The sequence below is a fragment of the Garra rufa genome, chromosome 7 (genome assembly GCF_049309525.1).
Source record: "Garra rufa chromosome 7, GarRuf1.0, whole genome shotgun sequence".
Classification (NCBI taxonomy): Eukaryota; Metazoa; Chordata; class Actinopteri; order Cypriniformes; family Cyprinidae; genus Garra; species Garra rufa.
In genome coordinates this window covers 24,415,781-24,433,610 of record NC_133367.1, presented here as the reverse complement: position 1 = coordinate 24,433,610, position 17,830 = coordinate 24,415,781, and the positions used below count along the sequence as shown (strand labels likewise).

The 17,830-nt window shown below is 39.3% G+C and overlaps 1 protein-coding gene across 1 annotated transcript in view; it reads left to right on the top strand.

Moving 5' to 3' along the window:
* The window catches only part of LOC141338054 (ankyrin repeat and MYND domain-containing protein 1-like), a 115,606-nt gene that overhangs the window by 31,485 nt on the left and 66,291 nt on the right, over positions 1–17,830 (top strand). The gene's annotated exons all lie outside the window — the stretch shown is intronic.

The window sequence follows — 17,830 nt, the reverse complement described above, 5'->3', positions numbered from 1 at the left end:
CACCAAACTCGGTACATATATTGGACTCATCAAGCCGGACAACTTTCTAATTTACACCCATTAGCTACGACCAACAGGAAGTCAGCTATTTTTATTTAAATATGGATTTTTGGAAAAATCAAGCTGTGGAATTTGAAATACTCCTCCTAGACCTTTCCACCGATGGCCACCAAACTCGGTCAACATGATCTCAAGATATTGGGAATGCAAAATTGCCAGGGGATTTTTGCTATCTCGAACGGTTTGGCCGTGGCAGGGCGACAAATTATGGCGAGAAATGAGAAACAGGAAATGTCTAATAATTTTGACACACTTTATCTGATTTTGACCAAACTTAAGCAGTTTGTTCGTCGTATGATACCGATCACAGAGATGTGACTATTATGAGTCAAAGTTATAGCGCCACCAACTGGCAGCAGGAAGTGTGTTGCTTGCAAAACGCTTTTAAATCAACCTCTTAATTTTACTCAATTTGCTTCAAACTTCATCAGAATAATATCAAAACACGGCCGATGAGAATCTGTGAAGGGGTCCTTGATACATCAAATGCTGTTGCCATGGCAACATGTCAAACTTTAACATTTGTTTCCTGTGTTTTTAAATATAGCTGTGAATAAATTCATATCACTCATAGCAGAATCAGACAGTTCACACCAAACTTTGTCAACATGATGCCAAGATACTGAAGATGTTAAATTGTGAACGGCTTTGGGACATCTTGAACGGTGTTGATGTGGTGATTTATGAAAGTAACAATAAAAAAGATGAAGAGTTATTTTCATATATCTTTAAATTGCATTATTCTAACTCATCAAAACTTTTTACATACAAAGAACAAGAAATTCTTAGGAAATACGTGTAGTTTCAAAATGTTATCATGCTCAGAGGCCCCAAAAACATTAAAAGTGTCACATAAATTTGTCAGATTAAAGCTCTAATACCAGGGATGAACACTAGAGGTCCTCATAAGATAAGGAATCGTTTGACCTCTAATGCTATTTAGCTCATTCTCAGTGTATAAGAATGAAAATAATCCATAGAATCAGTTGATATAGACTGTACTGTCAGTGTACTTTTACATAATTATTTTGTATAGGTGCTTAAAGAGCATTAAAATATTTTTTTAATCTTTTAAGGAAAAATTATATGATTTATATACATATATACAATCTCACTGATAGAATAAAAAATATTATAAGTATGACACTATACTGCTCAGTTCACTTAATTAGAATGAGAAACAAATACATCAACTAAGTAAATATGTATTTATTTTTAATATATTTGTTTATAATTATTTCACAGATGCTTATAGATCATTAAAATAATATAAAAAAATGGATGTAGATCATAAAACATGGTAACTATTTAAAATAGGGTCTCTTTTGTTAACATTGTTTAATGAACTAACAAACACGAACGAACAACGGACAATATATTTGTACTCGATTTTATTCAAACTTCATCAGAATAATGTAAAAACACGGCCGAGTCTGTAAAGGCGCCCCTGATGCATCAAATGCTGTTGCCATGGCAAATAAATAAAAATAAAAAATACATTCAAATATTTGTTTCCTGTGTTTTTGAGGCAGATAGCGTGCCTAGAATTTCATTTCCCATTTTCAATTTTCAATGATTTATTATATATTTAAAGTGCAGCATCCTAACTCTTTGAAACTTTTTTCATACAAATAACTATTCATTCTGATTAAACACAGTTCATTTAATAATTATATAAAACTCCACGAATGAAAGAAAATTAAAAAACAAATCTGATCTCACTCTGCTCTGCACTCTATGTGTGTGTTTGTGTGGTAAGTGGCTGAGTGTAAGGAGGTGGGATGGGTGGTAAGAGAAAGAGTCAGACAGGAGGAGAGACAGTTAGGGTTAGTCCAAAGGGTTATTGTGAATGCATGTGCCAACTGAGCACCGTTTTCCTGATGCTATTGGGATGGCGACTGCCAGACGGCGAGGGCCCGGTCAACGCTGCTTGCAGCTTTAATTATTAGGGCCCGAGCACTACAGTGCGAGGACCCTATTGGAATTGCTCCGTTTATTATTATTCTTCTTCTTCTTCTCCAAAATGAAAAGTCTTTTTGAGGGCCTAAACATGCCCGAAAACTCACAAAACTTTGCACACGCATCAGACCTGGCGAAAATTTACATCTGATATGGTTTTCAAAAGTGGGTGTGGCAAAATGGCTCGATAGCGCCACCTATAAAATTTAAACGGAGTGCGCCTCGAGCTACGTTTCACGTACATGTACGAAACTCGGTACACATATGTAACACACCAATACCTACAAAAAAGTCTCCTGGTGCAACATCCGAAACCCAACAGGAAGTCCGTTATATTGAATTTCCTGTACGATTTTTGTGCAGTTTTTGCCATTTTCAGGCCTCGTACTTTAACGAACTCCTCCTACAGTTTTTATCCGATCATCTTCAAATTTGCTGAGTGTCATCATAAGGCCTTTACGATGTTAAATTGCAAAGCTTTAGAGTTTTCGTCGATGGGCGTGTCCGTGGCGGCCTGACAAACTTTGATGTTTCGCCATGAAAAAGGAAGTTGCTATAACTCAGGCATACGATGTCCGATCTGCCTCAAACTTAACATGTTTGATGACAGTCCGTTCCTGAACACATGTCAGTGCCCAAATTCAGTTATAGTCATAGCGCCACCTGCTGACAACAGGAAATGACATGTTTAACACTGTTACGGACTCTTAGCAACATATTGAAAAGCGTTAACAAGTCGTAAATAGGCTAGCAACATGCTACAAACATGCTAAAACATGCTAGCAACACTTAGCTAAGAGCTAAAGCATGCTATTAATACAAATACAAAAGGAAATTGCTGTAACTCATGTATATACTGTTGAATCTGACCCAAACTTAATATTCAACATGCTACAAAAATAATAAAGCATGTTAGCAACACTTAGCTAATATGCTAAAGCATGCTAATAATACAATAAAACAGGAAGTTACTCTAACTCAGGCATACCATGTCCAATCAGCCCCAAACTTAACATGTTTGATAAGAATCCTGGCCTTAACACACGCCCATGCCTGTATTCAGTTATAGTCATAGCGCCACCAGCTGGTAACAGGAAGCCATATGTTTAATACTGTTGTGGATGACTAGCAACATTTTAAAAAAAATTCAACAACTGTTAAAAAGGGTAGAAACATGCTATAACATGTTAGCAACATTTAGCTAAGTGCTAAAGCATGCTCTTAATGCAATGAAACAGGAAGTTACTGTAACTCAGGCATGCAATGTCCAATCAGCCCCAAACTTCACATGTTTGATAAGACTCCTGGCCTGAAGATATATACATGCCCATATTCAGTTATAGTCACAGCGCCACCTGCTGACAACAGGAAGTGATGTTTAATGGTGTTACGGACTCCTAGCAACATATTAAAAAGCTTTAGCAAGTTTTAAATAGGCTAGCATCATGCTAGAATCATGTTAAAACATGCTAGCAACACTTAGCTAAGAGCTAAAGCATGATATTAATACAAAGAAAAATAAGTGTAACACATGCATACAATGTCCAATCTGACCCAAGCTTAATATGTTTGATAAGAGTCCTGGTCTGAACACAAGCCCATGCCCATATTCAGTTATAGTCATAGTGCCACCTGCTGGCAACAGGAAGTCACATGTTTAATACTGTTGTCGATGCCAAGCAACATTTTAAAAATATCTACAAGTGTTAAATAGGGTATCAACATGCTAGAAACATGTTAGCAACATTTAGCTAAGTGCTAAAGCATACTCTTAATGCAATGAAACAGGAAGTTACTGTAACTCAGGCATGCAATGTCCAATCAGCCCCAAACTTAATATGTTTGATAAGAGTCCTGGCCTGAATACATTTACATGCCAGTATTTAGTTATAGTCATAGCGCCACCAGCTGGCAACAGCAAATTACTTGTTTTACACTAACTTAACCATGCAATGTACAATTTGCACCAAACTTGAGATGTTTGCCAATAGTCCTGGCCTGAAGACATCTAAAAGCCAATATTTATTAATAGCGCCACCTGTTGGCAGCAGGATATGTCATGACTTACACTCAAGCATGCCATGTTCAAGCTTCACCAAACTTCATATGTTTCATGAAAGCACTGGCCTGAACACATCTGCATGCCAATATTCACTTATAGGCATAGCGCCACCAGTTGGCAGCAGGAATATTGGCACATATCAATGACTTTGACATATTCCTCCTACATTTACTGTGTTAATAGCATAGTGCCCACCATTCGCCACCGATCGGCGGTGAGCCCGAGTGCGAGGGCCCTACCATCGCTGCTTGCAGCTTTAATTATTATTATTATTATTATTTTATTTTTTTTTTTTTTCAATGTTTTGGGGGATTTCGGGGGCCTTAACATACACGAAAACTCTTGAAACTTTGCACACACATTGGAACCTGCGGCCATCAGGGCTGGACAGACTTTGACATGGGGGGGTCACCTGGGGGGGGCATGGCACAGCGTTAAAAATTGCGACTTTTGAAGGGCTCTGGAGCGCACAACGGTTGACCTACAGTCACCAAAATTCATACACATATAGACCTCATCGGGCCGAACAAATTTCACACTCATAGTCCGTGCTTCGCCAAACAGGAAGTCGGCTATTCAGGGATGTCTAAAAAGTGCATGCAATGGAATTTGAAATACTCCTACTAGGCCTTTCCACCGATGGCCACCAAACTCGGTCAGCATGATCTCAAGACATTGGGGACGCAAAATTGCCAGGGGATTTTTGATATCTCGAACGGTTTGACCGTGACGGGGCGACAAATTTATGGCGAGAAATGAGAAACAGGAAGTGCCTAATAACTTTGACATACTTTGTCTGATTTTGACCAAACTTCAGCAGTTTGTTCATCGTCTGATGCCGATCACAGAGATGTGACTATTATGAGTCAAAGTTATAGCGCCACCAACTGGCAGCAGAAAGCGTGACGTTTTTGAAACACTTTAAACTCAGCCTCTTAATTTTGCTCAATTTGCTTCAAACTTCATCCCAATAATGTCAAAACACGACCGATAAGAATCTGTGAAGGGCGTTATCCATAACTTTTATCATGTTGCCATGGCAACGTGTCAAACTTTAACTTTAGTTTTTTGTGTTTTTGAGCCACTTAAAATGCTTAGAATTTCATGAAACTCAACACACACATCTGTATTAATGACAGTTAAACACTGATAAAAGCCCATAAATGGGCGTGGAGCAGGCGCTCCATAGCGCCACCTTTTGGCAAAAGTTGGGGGGTTACTTTGTCCTACAGTCACCAAACTCGGTACATATATTGGACTCATCAAGCCGGACAACTTTCTAATTTACACCCATTAGCTACGACCAACAGGAAGTCAGCTATTTTTATTTAAATATGGATTTTTGGAAAAATCAAGCTGTGGAATTTGAAATACTCCTCCTAGACCTTTCCACCGATGGCCACCAAACTCGGTCAGCATGATCTCAAGATATTGGGAATGCAAAATTGCCAGGGGATTTTTGGTATCTCGAACGGTTTGGCCGTGGCAGGGCGACAAATTATGGCGAGAAATGAGAAACAGGAAATGTCTAATAATTTTGACACACTTTATCTGATTTTGACCAAACTTAAGCAGTTTATTCGTCGTATGATACCGATCACAGAGATATGACTATTATGAGTCAAAGTTATAGCGCCACCAACTGGCAGCAGGAAGTGTGTTGCTTGCAAAACGCTTTTAAATCAACCTCTTAATTTTACTCAAATTGCTTCAAACTTCATCAGAATAATATCAAAACACGGCCGATGAGAATCTGTGAAGGGGTCCTTGATACATCAAATGCTGTTGCCATGGCAACATGTCAAACTTTAACATTTGTTTCCTGTGTTTTTAAATATAGCTGTGAATAAATTCATATCACTCATAGCAGAATCAGACAGTTCACACCAAACTTTGTCAACATGATGCCAAGATACTGAAGATGTTAAATTGTGAACGGCTTTGGGACATCTTGAACGGTGTTGATGTGGTGATTTATGAAAGTAACAATAAAAAAGATGAAGAGTTATTTTCATATATCTTTAAATTGCATTATTCTGACTCATCAAAACTTTTTACATATAAAGAACAAGAAATTCTTAGGAAATACGTGTAGTTTCAAAATGTTATCATGCTCAGAGGCCCCAAAAACATTAAAAGTGTCACATAAATTTGTCAGATTAAAGCTCTAATACCAGGGATGAACACTAGAGGTCCTCATAAGATAAGGAATCGTTTGACCTCTAATGCTATTTAGCTCATTCTCAGTGTATAAGAATGAAAATAATCCATAGAATCAGTTGATATAGACTGTACTGTCAGTGTACTTTTACATAATTATTTTGTATAGGTGCTTAAAGAGCATTAAAATCTTTTTTTAATCTTTTAAGGAAAAATTATATGATTTATATACATATATACAATCTCACTGATAGAATAAAAAATCTTATAAGTATGACACTATACAGCTCAGTTCACTTAATTAGAATGAGAAACAAATACATCAACTAAGTTAATATGTATTTATTTTTAATATATTTGTTTATAATTATGTCACAGATGCTTATAGATCATTAAAATAATATTTAAAAATGGATGTAGATCATAAAACATGGTAACTATTTAAAATAGGGTCTCTTTTGTTAACATTGGTTAATGAACTAACACACGAACGAACAACGAACAATATATTTGTACTCGATTTTCTTCAAACTTCATCAGAATGATGTAAAAACACGGCCGATGAGAGTCTGTAAAGGCGTCCCTGATGCATCAAATGCTGTTGCCATGGCAAATAAATAAAAATACAAAATACATTCAAATATTTGTTTCCTGTGTTTTTGAGGCAGATAGCGTGCCTAGAATTTTATTTTCCATTTTCAATTTTCAATGATTTATTATATATTTAAAGTGCAGCATCCTGACTCTTTGAAACTTTTTTCATACAAATAACTATTCATTCTGATCAAACACAGTTCATTTCATAATTATACAAAACTCCACGAATGAAAGAAAATTAAAAAACAAATCTGATCTCACTCTGCTCTGCACTCTATGTGTGTGTTTGTGTGGTAAGTGGCTGAGTGTAAGGAGGTGGGATGGGTGGTAAGAGAAAGAGTCAGACAGGAGGAGAGACAGTTAGGGTTAGTCCAAAGGGTTATTGTGAATGCATGTGCCAACTGGGCACCGTTTTCCTGATGCTATCGGGATGGCGACTGCCAGACGGCGAGGGCCCGGTCAACGCTGCTTGCAGCTTTAATTAGGGCCCGAGCACCGATGGTGTGAGGACCCTATTGAATCTGCTCCGTTTATTAGGGCCCGAGCACCGATGGTGTGAGGACCCTATTGGATCTGCTTCGTTTATTAGGGCCCGAGCACCGATGGTGTGAGGACCCTATTGAATCTGCTCCGTTTATTATTATTATTATTATTCTTATCCGGAATGAATCGCATTTTTGAGGGCCTAAACATACCCGAAAACTAACGAAACTTTGCACACACATCAAACCTGGCGAAAATGGACGTCTGATATGGGTTGCAGAAGTGGGTGTGGCAAAATGGCTAAATAGCGCCACCTTTACACGTTCCGCGGTGTGCGCATTCAGCTGTGATTATCGTACATGCACAAAAATCGGTACACACATGTAACACACCAATACCTACAAAAAAGCCTCTTGAGATAAAATCCGAAACCCAACAGGAAGTCGGTTATTATTAATTTTCTCAGCAAAATTTGTGTCATTTTTGCCATTTTCAGGCGTCATACTTGAACGAACTCCTCCTAGAGATTTATTCCGATAAACACCAAATTTGGTGAGTCTAATCTAAAGCCCTTTGTGACGTTAAATTGTGAAAATCTAGAGTTTTCATCGGAGGGCGTGTCCGTGGCGGCCTCGCAAATTTCGATGTTTCGCCATGAAAAAGAAGTTGCTATAACTCAGGCATAAAATGTCGGATCTGCCCCAAACTTTACATGTGTGATAACACTCCTGACCTGATGACATCTATATGTCCATATTCAGTTATAGTCATAGCGCCACCTGCTGGCAACAGGAAGTGTCATGCTGTACTCTGCAACAAACTCCACCTAGAGATTTATGCAGATCAACACCAAAATCGGTCAGTCTAATCAAAAGGCTTTAGTGATGTTAAATTGCGAAGATCTTGAGTTTTCGTTGAAGGGCGTGTCCGTGGCGGCCTGACAAATTTCGAGGTCTCGCCATGGATATAAAACTTGTTATAACTCAGCCATAAAATGTCCGATTTGCCTCAAACTTCACATGTTCGATAAGAGTCCTGGCCTGAACAAATCTAAAGGCCAATATTCTATTATAATCACAGCGCCACCTGTTGGCAACAGGAAATGACTTGTAGCAAACTCCTCCTAGAGATTTAATGATATCAACTTTATATTTGCTCAGTCTGATCTAGAGGCCTTAGAGATGTTAAATTGCGAAGATCTTGAGTTTTCGTTAAAGGGCGTGTCCTTGGTGGCCTGACAAAGTTTGATGTTTCGCCATGTACATAGAAGTTGTTATAACTCAGCCATAAAATGTCCGATCTGCCTCAAACTTCACAGGTTTGGTAAGAGTCCTGGCCTGAAGATACCTAAAGGCCAATATTCAGATATTATCATAGCGCCACCTGTTGGCAGCAGGATATATCATATCTTTCACTAACTCAAACATACCAAGGTCAATCTGCACCAAACTTCATATGTTTGATGAAAGTGCCAGCCTGAACACATCTACATGCCAATAATCAGTTATAGGCATAGCGCCACCAGCTGGCAGCAGGAAATTTGGCACATTTAAGTGACTTTGACATATTTCTCCTATTTTTACTGTATTAAAAGCATACTGCCCACCATTAGCTGTGTTCCTAAAGCCACCGGTCGGCGGTGAGCCCGTGTGCGAGGGCCCGTTCATCGCTGCTTGCAGCTTTAATTATTATTATTATTATTCTTCTTCTCCGGAATGAATCGCATTTTTGAGGGCCTAAACATACCCGAAAACTCATGAAACTTTGCACACACATCAAACCTGGCGAAAATGGACGTCTGATATGGGTTTCAGAGATGGGTGTGGCAAAACGGCTCGATAGCGCCACCTTTACACGTTCCGCGGTGTGCGCTTTCAGCTGTGATTCACGTACATGCATGAAAATCGGTACACACATGTAGCTCACCAATACCTACAAAAAAGCCTCCTGGGACAAAATCCGAAACCCAACAGGAAGTCGGTTATTATTAATTTTCTTAGCAAAATTTGTGTCATTTTTGCCATTTTCAGGCGTGGTACTTGAACGAACTCCTCCTAGAGATTTACTCCGATCAACAGCAAATTTGGTGAGTCTAATCTAAAGCCCTTTGTGACGTTAAATTGTGAAGATCTAGAGTTTTCATCGAAGGGCGTGTCCGTGGCGGCCTCGCAAATTTCGATGTTTCGCCATGAAAAAGGAAGTTGCTATAACTTAGGCATAAAATGTCCGATCTGTCCCAAACTTCACATGTGTGATAACACTCCTGACCTGATGACATCTACATATCCATATTCAGTTATAGTCATAGCGCCACCTGCTGGCAACAGGAAGTGTCACGCTGTACTCTACAACCAACTCCTCCTAGAGATTTATACAGATCAACACCAAAATAGGTCAGTCTAATATAAAGGCCTTAGTGATGTTAAATTGTGAAGATCTTGAGTTTTCGGTAAAGGGCGTGTCCGTGGCGGCCTGACAAATTTCGAGGTCTCGCCATGGATATAAAACTTGTTATAACTCAGCCATAAAATGTCCGATTTGCCTCAAACTTCACATATTCGATAAGAGTCCTGGCCTGAACACATCTGAAGGCCAATATTCTATTATAATCACAGCGCCACCTGTTGGCAACAGGAAATGACTTGTATCAAACTCCTCCTAGAGATTTAATGATATCAACATTATATTTGGTCAGTCTGATCTAGAGGCCTTAGAGATGTTAAATTGCAAAGATCTTGAGTTTTCGTTAAAGGGCGTGTCCGTGGCGGCGTGACAAAGTTTGATGTTTCGCCATGGACATAGAAGTTGTTATAACTCAGGCATAAAATGTCCGATCTGCCTCAAACTTCACAAGTTTGGTAAGAGTCCTGGCCTGAAGACACCTAAAGGCCAATATTCAGATATTATCATAGCGCCACCTCTTGGCAGCAGGATATATCATATCTTTCACTAACTCAAACATACCAAGGTCAATCTGCACCAAACTTCATATGTTTGATGAAAGTGGTGGCCTGAACACATCTACATGCCAATAATCAGTTATAGGCATAGCGCCACCAGCTGGCAGCAGGAAATTTGGCACATTTAAGTGACTTTGACATATTTCTCCTATTTTTACTGTATTAAAAGCATACTACCCACCATTTGCTGTGTTCCTAAAGCCACCGGTCGGCGGTGAGCCCGTGTGCGAGGGCCCGTTCATCGCTGCTTGCAGCTTTAATTATTATTAGGGCCCGAGCACCGATGGTGTGAGGACCCTATTGGATCTGCTTCGTTTATTATTATTATTATTATTATTATTATTCTTCTCCAAAATGAATCGCATTTTTGAGGGCTTAGACATACCCGAAAACTCATGAAACTTCGCACACACATCAGACCTGGCGAAAATTTACGTCTGATATGGGTTGCAGAAGTGGGTGTGGCAAAATGGCTCGATAGCGCCACCTTTACACGTTCCGCGGTGTGCGCTTTCAGTTGTGATTCACGTACATGCACGAAAATCGGTACACACATCTAGCTCACCAATACCTACAAAAAAGCCTCTTGGAGCAAAATTTGACACCCAACAGGAAGTCGGTTATTTTTAATTTTCTTAGCAAAATTTGTGTAATTTTTGCCATTTTCAGGCGTCATACTTGAACGAACTCCTCCTAGAGATTTATTCGGATCAACGGCAAATTTGGTGAGTCTAATCTAAAGCCCTTTGTGACGTTAAATTGCGAAGATCTAGAGTTTTCATCGGAGGGCGTGTCCGTGGCGGCCTGGCAAATTTCGATGCTTCGCCATGAAAAAGGAAGTTGCTATAACTCAGGCATAAAATGCCCGATCTGCCCCAAACTTCACATGTGTGATAACACTCCTGACCTGATGACATCTACATGCCCATATTCAGTTTTACTCATAGCGCCACCTGCTGGCACCAGGAAGTGTCATGCTGTACTCTGCAACAAACTCCTCCAAAAGATTTAATCAGATCAACACCAAAATCTGTCAGTCTAATATAAAGGCCTTAATGATGTTAAATTGCGAAGATCTTGAGTTTTCGTTGAAGGGTGTGTCCGTGGCGACCTGGCAAATTTCGTGGTCTCGCCATGGATATAAAACTTGTTATAACTCAGCCATAAAATGTCCGATTTGCCTCAAACTTCACATATTCGATAAGAGTCCTGGCCTGAACAAATCTGAAGGCCAATATTCTATTATAATCACAGCGCCACCTGTTGGCAACAGGAAATGACTTGTAGCAAACTCCTCCTAGAGATTTAATGATATCAACTTTATATTTGCTCAGTCTGATCTAGAGGCCTTAGAGATGTTAAATTGCGAAGATCTTGAGTTTTCGTTAAAGGGCGTGTCTGTGGCGGCGTGACAAAGTTTGATGTTTCGCCATGGACATAGAAGTTGTTATAACTCAGCCATAAAATGTCCGATCTGCCTCAAACTTCACAGGTTTGGTAAGAGTCCTGGCCTGAAGACACCTAAAGGCCAATACTCAGATATTATCATAGCGCCACCTGTTGGCAGCAGGATATATCATATCTTTCACTAACTCAAACATACCAAGGTCAATCTGCACCAAACTTCATATGTTTGATGAAAGTGCCAGCCTGAACACATTTACATGCCAATAATCAGTTATAGGCATAGCGCCACCAGCTGGCAGCAGGAAATTTGGCACATTTAAGTGACTTTGACATATTTTTCCTATTTTTACTGTATTAAAAGCATACTTCCCACCATTAGCTGTGTTCCTAAAGCCACCGGTCGGCGGTGAGCCCGTGTGCGAGGGCCCGTTCATCGCTGCTTGCAGCTTTAATTATTATTATTATTATTATTATTATTATTATTCTCCAAAGTGAATCGCATTTTAGAGGACCTAAACATTCCCGAAAACTCACAAAACTTTGCACACACATCAAACCTGGCGAAAATTTACGTCTGATTTGGGTTTCAGAAGTGGGTGTGGCAAAATGGCTCGACAGCGCCACCTTTAGACGTTCAGTGGTGTGCGCTTTCAGCTGTGATTCACGTACATGCACGGAAATCGGTACACACATGTAACACACCAAAACCTACAAAAAAGTCTCTTGGAGCAAAATCCGGAACCCAACAGGAAGTCGGTTAATATTAATATTCTCAACAAAATTTGTGTCATTTTTGCCATTTTCAGGCGTCGTACTTGAACGAACTCCTCCTAGAGATTTATTCGGATCAACGCCAAATTTGCAGAGTCTATTCTAAAGCCCTTTGTGACGTTAAATTGTGAAGATCTAGAGTTTTCATCAGAGGGCGTGTCCGTGGCGGCCTCGCAAATTTCGATGTTTCGCCATGAAAAAGGAAGTTGCTATAACTCAGGCATACAATGTCCGATCTGTCCCAAACTTCTCATGTGTGATAACACTCCTGACCTGATGACATCTACATGCCCATATTCAGTTTTACTCATAGCGCCACCTGCTGGCAACAGGAAGTGTCATGCTGTACTCTGCAACAAACTCCTCCAAGAGATTTAATCAGATCAACACCAAAATTGGTCAGTCTAATAAAAAGGCTTTAGTGATGTTAAATTGTGAAGATCTTGAGTTTTCGTTGAAGGGCGTGTCCGTGGCGGCCTGACAAATTTCGAGGTCTCGCCATGGATATAAAACTTGTTATAACTCAGCCATAAAATGTCCGATTTGCCTCAAACTTCCCATGTTTGATAAGAGTCCTGGCCTGAACCAATCTGAAGGCAAATATTCTATTAAAATCACAGCGCCACCTGTTGGCATCAGGAAATGACTTGTACCAAACTCCTCCTAGAGATTTAATGATATCAAAATTATATTTGGACAGTCTGATCTAGAGGCCTTAGAGATGTTAAATTGTGAAGATCTTGAGTTTTCGTCAAAGGGCGTGTCCTTGGTGGCCTGACAAAGTTTGATGTTTCGCCATGGACATAGAAGTTGTTATAACTCAGCCATAAAATGTCCGATCTGCCTCAAACTTCACATGTTTGTTAAGAGTCCTGGCCTGAAGACACCTAAAGGCCAATATTCAGATATTATCATAGCGCCACCTGTTGGCAGCAGGATATATCATATCTTTCACTAACTCAAACATACCAAGGTCAATCTGCACCAAACTTCATATGTTTGATGAAAGTGGTGGCCTGAACACATCTACATGCCAATAATCATTCATAGGCATAGCGCCATCAGCTGGCAGCAGGAAATTTGGCACATTTAAGTGACTTTGACATATTTCTCCTATTTTTACTGTATTAAAAGCATACTACCCACCATTTGCTGTGTTCCAAAAGCCACCGGTCGGCGGTGAGCCCGTGTGCGAGGGCCCGTTCATCGCTGCTTGCAGCTTTAATTAGGGCCCGAGCACCGATGGTGTGAGGACCCTATTGGATCTGCTCCGTTTATTATTATTATTATTATTATTATTATTCTTCTTCTCCAAAATGAATCGCATTTTAGAGGACCTAAACATTCCCGAAAACTCACAAAACTTTGCACACACATCAAACCTGGCGAAAATTTACGTCTGATTTGGGTTTCAGAAGTGGGTGTGGCAAAATGGCTCGACAGCGCCACCTTTAGACGTTCAGCGGTGTGCGCTTTCAGCTTTGATTCACGTACATGCACGGAAATCGGTACACACATGTAACACATCAAAACCTACAAAAAAGCCTCTTGGAGCAAAATCCGGAACCCAACAGGAAGTCGGTTAATATTAATATTCTCAACAAAATTTGTGTCATTTTTGCCATTTTCAGGCGTCGTACTTGAACGAACTCCTCCTACAGATTTATTTGGATCAACGCCAAATTTGCAGAGTCTAGTCTAAAGCCCTTTGTGACGTTAAATTGTGAAGATCTAGAGTTTTCATCGGAGGGCGTGTCCGTGGCGGGCTCGCAAATTTCGATGTTTCGCCATGAAAAAGGAAGTTGCTATAACTTAGGCATAAAATGTCCGATCTGTCCCAAACTTCACATGTGTTATAACACTCCTGACCTGAAGACATCTACATGCCTATATTCAGTTATAGTCATAGCGCCACCTGCAGGCAACAGGAAGTGTCATGCTGTACTCTACAACCAACTCCTCCTAGAGATTAATGCAGATCAACACCAAAATCGGTCAGTCTAATATAAAGGCCTTAGTGATGTTAAATTGTGAAGATCTTGAGTTTTCAGTAAAGGGCGTGTCCGTGGCGGCCTGACAAATTTCGAGGTCTCGCCATGGGTATAAAACTTGTTATAACTCAGCCATAAAATGTCCGATTTGCCTCAAACTTCACATATTCGATAAGAGTCCTGGCCTGAACACATCTGAAGGCCAATATTCTATTATAATCACAGCGCCACCTGTTGGCAACAGGAAATGACTTGTATCAAACTCCTCCTAGATATTTAATGATATCAACATTATATTTGGTCAGTCTGATCTACAGGTCTTAGAGTTGTTAAATTGTGAAGATCTTGAGTTTTCGTTAAAGGGCGTGTCTGTGGCGGCGTGACAAAGTTTGATGTTTCGCCATGGACATAGAAGTTGTTATAACTAAGCCATAAAATGTCCGATCTGCCTCAAACTTCACAGGTTTGGTAAGAGTCCTGGCCTGAAGACACCTAAAGGCCAATATTCAGATATTATCATAGCGCCACCTGTTGGCAGCAGGATATATCATATCTTTCACTAACTCAAACATACCAAGGCCAATCTGCACCAAACTTCATATGTTTGATAAAAGTGCTGGCCTGAACACATCTAAATGCCAATAATCAGTTATAGGCATAGCGCCACCAGCTGGCAGCAGGAAATTTGGCACTTTTAAGTGACTTTGACATATTTCTCCTATTTTTACTGTATTAAAAGCATACTGCCCACCATTAGCTGTGTTCCTAAAGCCACCGGTCGGCGGTGAGCCCGTGTGCGAGGGCCCGTTCATCGCTGCTTGCAGCTTTAATTAGGGCCCGAGCCCAAAAGGGCGAAGGCCCTATTGTTCTTCTAAGGATTCTTATTTGTTTTTTTTTTTTTTTTTATTTTTATTTTTTTTCAACCGTTGGGGCACTTTTGGGGGCCTTAACATACTCAAAAACTCTTGAAAATTTGCACACACGTCGGAATCTGCCGTCGTCCGGACGCCACAGAGGCTGGGACCCGGGCGTGGTTCAGGGCCTCTACAGCGCCCCCTGGAACACAGTTTGAAAACTTGATGTACTGCGCACACATACTTGCACGTACTCATATGAAACTCGGTACACATATAGAACTCATCGAGCTGAACAACTTTTGTACTCTATGTCATGGGCTCCACGCAACAGGAAGTGGGATATTTAGGGCTGTTTAAAAAGCGCATGCTCTGGAATTTAACGTACTCCTCCCAGGGTTTCCATAGGATTGTCACCAAACTCGGTCAGCATGATCTCAAGACATTGGGGACGCTAAATTGCGAGGAGATTTTTGATATCTCGAACGGTTTGGCCATGGCAAGGCGACAAAGTTATGGCGAGAAATGAGAAACAGGAAGTGTCTAATAACTGTTGCACACATTGCCTGATTCTGATGAAACTTCACCAGTTTGTTCCTTGTATGATGCCGATTCCATAAATGTGACTATTATGAGTCAAAGTTATAGCGCCACCAACTGGCAGCAGGAAACGTGTCATTTTCAAAATGCTTTGAAATCAGCCTCTTAATTTTACTCGATTTTCTTTAAACTTCATCAAAATCATGTCAAAACACGGCCGATAAGAATATGTAAAGGGGTCGATGATAAATCAAATGCTGTTGCCATGGCAACGTGTCAAACTTTAAAATTACATTCCTGTCTTTTCGAGGCAGATAACATGCTTAGAATTTCATGAAACTCAACACACACATCAATATTAATGATAGTTAGACACTGGCAAAAGGTCATAAATGGGCGTGGAGCAGGCACTCTATAGCGCCATCTTTTGACAAAAGTTGGGGGGTTAGTTTTTCCTACAGTCACCAAACTCTGTACTTATATTGTTCTCATCAATCTGGACAACTTTCTAAATCAAACTCATTAGCTAAGACCAACAGAAAGCCGGCTATTTTGATTTGAATGTGGATTTTTTGAAAAATCAGGTAGTAAACAAATTCACACTACTCCTAAGAACAACCAGCTTTTCACACCAAACTTTTTTAACATGAAGAGAAGATTCTGAAGATGTTAAATTGCGAGCGGATTTGGGATATCTCGAACGGTGTTGACGTGGTGATTTTTTAAAGATGTAGTAAAAAACATAACCCTAATTTTTTATATCTTTAAAGTGCAGCATCCAAACTCTTTAAAACTTTTTTCACACATAGATCTAATCATTCTGAGCAAGTGCTGGAAATATTAATTTTATACAAGCTTCAATGAATTAAAGAAAATTAAAAAAAGAACTCAGAAACCTGCTGTCACTCTGGGTGAATGTCTCTACAGTATGTGTGTGCGTTCAGTCAGGCACAGAGAAGCTCATTATTGCAGGGGGGAGGGGTGAGAGGCAGAGAGGGTGACAGAGTAGAGAGCCATTCTACAGACCACCTTTGAACAAAATGCACATACTGTATGTAGTGTAATTACATAAATATGTCTGATCTTTGAGAGTCTGATATTTTGAGAAAATATAAAGGGTCACTAAGTCTTTCATTGTTCGTATTTTGCAGTTGTTGTTTTTTATTTATTTTTTACTTAACTGTACCATGAACTTGTCCTATTCAGTCACATAGCAAAATATTTAAAAAAATACAACTTTTTAGCATGATCAATTTATCTTCATTGATAGACAATATTTACATAGTGTTATTTATTGAATATAAAATAATAATAATAAAAAATTAAGACAAACTTTGACAACAAAACAAACGTTACTGTTATCTCTTCAAAACATCTGAAAACCATAATTTTAAGAACAGTTATAAATATATATATCACCCCGTTAAAATACTCAACTTGATTTTTAAAGATATTTTGAAAGAATGAAGCGTTTATAGAGCACTTTATTGTGTATTGCTGTACACCCACATGAACTGTGTTCATGTTCATGTTAATTCACTGTACATAAACTTTATATGAATACTTTTTTTTTTAGCTTAATATTAATTAACATTAATAAATGCTATTTATTTATTGGTCATGTTAACTGATATAGTTAATTTTAACAAATGAAACTGAATGGCAACATTTTATATTTTGTGTGTATGTGTCTGTGTGTTGATTTTAAAGTGTAACCCTTTCAATTCTGTAAACTTAAAATCCAAACTAGCAGATGGTTACTGTGAATGCATGTGCCAACTGGGCACCGTCTTCCTTATTGATTCTTAGTTATGACAAAAATTGATTTTATACAAAAATATATTATACAAAAATTGTACAGATAGGTAACAATGACATTTAAGCAGAAGTGGTGGATATAAAGGAAGCAGTAATAACATTTTGCTATCATCATGAAATACATGTTCTTATTTGTAGCATACTGGTTCACAGTTGGCATCTATTTGA